The sequence below is a fragment of the Oryx dammah genome, unplaced genomic scaffold (genome assembly GCF_014754425.2).
Source record: "Oryx dammah isolate SB20612 unplaced genomic scaffold, SCBI_Odam_1.1 HiC_scaffold_25, whole genome shotgun sequence".
Taxonomy (NCBI): domain Eukaryota; kingdom Metazoa; phylum Chordata; class Mammalia; order Artiodactyla; family Bovidae; genus Oryx; species Oryx dammah.
This window is the reverse complement of record NW_024070209.1, coordinates 67,969,853-67,974,311: the sequence shown is the minus strand read 5'-3', so window position 1 is coordinate 67,974,311 and position 4,459 is coordinate 67,969,853.

Below are 4,459 nucleotides of genomic sequence, written 5' to 3'. Positions count from 1 at the left end.
TCCACTTGATTATGAGCTGAACTCCTTTCGTCTGTAACTCCCCGCAACGTCAGTTCTCTCCATGTCTGGTCCCAGTTGGCCTTAAACTGAGACAAAGCCTCTACTGTGAAACTCCTTGTTTCTCTCTCTCCCACCCTTCACAGAGAAGAAAACACCCCAGCCAGCTTCCTCTTCTCTAGAAGCTAGAATAGGGTGCCATCACTGCAATGTTAATTAACTAACAGACTCTTGGTCTGGTTGCCCTGGCAATGCTCGCCGAAGTGTCAGAACCCTTCCAGAACAGCACGTGCAGCGGGCAATTAACAGTTTTCTTCACACATATAAGCCAAATGCAAGAGCGCCTGGTACAGAGATGGGCACCCAGGGACTCTCCATAAACACCTGCTGACTAGGTGGCAGTGCCTTGGCCAACAAGGACAGTGCAGGGTCTGCTGGCTCGAACATCTGAAGGCATTTAGGGCTGGTGGCTGAGACACCATCCAAGGGGACTAGCAGCCAGCGTGATTTTACAAGAGCATCAGCGTGCTGCTAACACCTTAGAAATAACCTAGAAGAACAGAGAAAATTCTGTATAAGCCCTTTGCCAGGCCAGGCTGCCCTTGGACTGGAAGAGGGAAGAGCTAGGTCGATTCCTTCTGTGCCTGTCAATTCTACGACCGTCTCCCGAGGCAGCAGCAAAGACTTTCCACATTGAACCTCAGCCTCAGCAGTTCCCCCACAGCAGGCTATGAGCCCAAGTTGTGCTGGGTCAGATATCCAGTCAGGAAAGTCTCCCTCACTCAACTGTGAGTAACAGAGAATGTTGACTTTATACATAAAGACAGGAACTGGCTTTCAGCTCAGCTACAGACAAGCATGATGTTTCCAGGCTGCTTCTTCTTCAGCTGTGTTTGTGGCACCCATCTTTAAGAAAGGTGAGTACACCCAGGTTCATCTCAAATTCAAATGTAAACGGTTTGCTCCATGACATGCCCAGTTGCTTCTCACATTTCTTTTTGAAGATAAAAGAATGAATGAGACCCACTCAAGCTGGCCTACTTAAAGGAGAGTTTACTGAAAAGATATAGAACTCACAGTCACCCGACTCAGGCAAAGAAGCAGCTAATGTCATAAACACCAGCAGGATGATGGAGCTAGGGCTGAGCCAACTGTGCTCCAGATGGGAAAAGGGGGTGGGTTTGGAAACCACTGAGAGCGGTGCGGTCTGCTGAGAGAGACAATGAATGTACATAACCTGCGTGAATTAACTTATTTTACATGATATGCAGAAGCTGGCTGGAGAGAAGGGCAATGTTAACTCTATCCAGAGAGGGAGTCATAGAGAACATGGCTTGGAACTGGGGCTTATTGGAAGGTGGATAGATGAAGTCCTGCAGGAATGGAGGGGGAATGGGGACTCAAATGTTGCCTTGTTAGGACCAAACGGAAGCCAGGAAGCCAGGACAGACACTCGGGCAGGCTAGGCCCGAGAAAAGCTGAAGCTCTGGGAACTCCCGCAGGCAGTGTAGCTCGACCAATCAGAAAAATCCCCATAGCCCTCGCCTGCGCCAGACCCGAGCCAATCCAGATAGGGATGCGAGGTTTAAAAGTCCCGCACGCGCGTATGGTTTAACCAATCAGCTATGCTGTTACAGAAACAAAAAACCGTCTATATAAAAGTATATGTGATTCAGCGCTCAGGGCCTTTGTCGGATTCCACTGTGCTGGATGAAACCTGGGCCCTGGCTCGAGCTGGTAATAAATCCCTTTATGCTTTTGCATTGCTGTGGACGTCTTATTCTCTCAGTTTTGGGGACTTGGACTCTAGGCATAACAGCCTAGGGTATGTTTCAGGCTGGAGGAAGAGTTGTCACACTAGTGTACTTTATACATAGCCTTCTGATTGCCCAGCGAGGAGTAAAACTTGAAAAAATAAACCAGGTATTATGGAAAGTGTGTGGAGGTACTCATTTAACTTTGACCAAAGCGTGTCGGGTGTCTCTTCTGTGATAGGCACCGTGATTCACCACAAACCCACAGCGCACAGGCACTGCCCTGAGGATGCTTAGGTTGCAAGCTCACCATCTTTACAGCCCGCGGAACAGTCTCTAAAAGTAGAGTCTGAAGAACACCTGGTCAGTGTCACCTGGTCAGCTTTGGGAATCCAAACACAGATTCCCAGGCTTCTCCTGGGACTAACCAAATCAACTCTCTGAACTAGAACCCCAGAATCCTCCTTTAAAGCAAATCCACCAGAGAGTGTGTATGCATCTCAAGCACGAGAATGGAGTGAGGGGGCAGAGGAGACAATAAGTATTTTACCAGTGACTGTACACTAGGCGTGACAAGCATTTTTCATAGTAATTCCTGTAAATCCTCCCAGTGACACTACAGTGTTTATATTACTACCTACATTTTATAGATAAAGGAACCAAGATGGAGAGAGGTTAAATGTTTTACCTAATGATAAAACATGTAGGTTGTAAAATAGAGGTTCCAAGAAAAATTTTTAAGTTCAGTATAACAGTTAAAAAATTGAGGTGGACCACCATGTTTTAGCTCACCCACAGAATGCCGTCAGTCGTTTTGATGAAAATGCCAGATGAAGATTTACAGATGATTTTCCCAACAGAGACAAGCAGGCATAGTTCCTATGGGCAGCTCCAGGACAGGGGACATAGTCAGGAAGGAAAAGGGAGAATCAGGGAAGAAGAACATCAACTTGCAAATTGGAAAACTGAGTCAGGTAAATCCAAAGATCACCACGAAATGGCCACTGGAAGACTTCATGTGCTTTCACTTGGTAAAGTCATTGACTGGCAGATAAAACTGCCTCCCTAGCACTGAGACTCTGTGAGAATTCACTGGCCCAGAAGTACAGACCCTGCAGAGTCACTTCTAATAGGGAGAAACAGTAAGCAAAACTATCAACACCCTTTCTTTCCCCTCCACTGCCATTTCAATATAACTTCCTGGGTCGGGCAATCCCTGATCCTTCCTGGATTGCAGACCATACCCACCAAAGCAGACACAAACCCAGAGAACCAAATCTACAATGAAGCCACTGAGAGTTATAAGGAGAGAATTGCCAGGTAGAATGAGCAGGCTTGAGACTGCTGTAGACAACAGCGGAGGTTTAATTTCATCGTGCAGGGGAAGACTGGCAAGCATGTTCCAACCGGCAAGGATTATTGCAGTGGAGGTGAAATATTTCATAGGATATTTTCAGACGGAGATGCATGCAGAGGAAACTGTTCCAAATATATATATTTTAAAATATCTTTGCAGTAACAAGCTAGGTAGGAGCATGTGGGTAATTGATACATATGCATGAGAGCATAATTAAGAACTATAAGACCTGGAAGATTTTCAAGCTCTATGGCAATTATAAACTATGAAAAAATACCCTTCCTTGGGGTGTAAGGCTATTATTCAAGCATCTCGCCTCATTATCGTCGCTGAAACTTACATAGCACTGCACAGAAATGGAATAAACAAGGGGTGAGTTGTCATAAACTAATAATGACTCCTGGCTTTGTGTTTTTCTGAGAGTCTTCCCACACAAGATCTTATTGGATCCCTACATGTATTAGTTTTCTATTGCTGCTGTAACAAATTACTACACATAGAGAGGCTTAAAATAACCTTTTTTTCTCTTAAAACTCTGAAAGTCAGAAATTCAAAATGAATCTTGCAGGGCTACATCAAAGTGTCAGAGGGGTTAGGGAGGGTTTTCCTTATGAAAGCTCTGAGATAATCTGTTTCTTTCCTCTTCCAACTTGTAGTCCTTGGTCTGTGGCCCCTTCTTGCACCTTCAAGGCCAGTCACACAACATCTCCTGGTCTCTCCCTGCTTCTGTGACCACATCGTCTTCTGTCCCTCTGATCCCCTGCCTCTTCTTTACAAAGATCCCTGCAATTACACCAGACCCATTTGCATAATCCAAGATAATCTCCCCATCTCAAGGTTTAATTTAATTGAAATTACAAAATTTAATTACATCTGCAAAGTCCCCTTTGCCATATATGGTCACACAGTTACAGGTTCCAAGGGTGTGAAAATCTTGGGGAAGAGGGGGGCATTGCTCATGTAACCACACTCTAAAAATCCTATGAAGCAGGCACACCTAAATCCCATTTTGCAGAGGAACAAACTGAGATCCAGAAGGCTTCTTGACTCGCCTTTGCTGGGTAAGTTCATTCACTTGTCCCACCAACATTTACTGAGTGTCTTCTGTGTGGCAGACAGTTATATACACAGCAGAGGAAAATCTACCTTGAGGAGCTGAAGGAACAATAAACAGTTACTTAAAGACTCACATAGATACAAATGGGCTTCCTAGGTGGCACTAGTGGTAAAGAAGCTGCTTGCCAGTGCAGGAGGTGGCGAAGACATATGTTCAATCCCTGGGTCAGGAAGATCTCCTGGAGGAGGGCAAGGCAACCCACCCCAGTATTCTTGCCTAGAGAATCCCATGGAC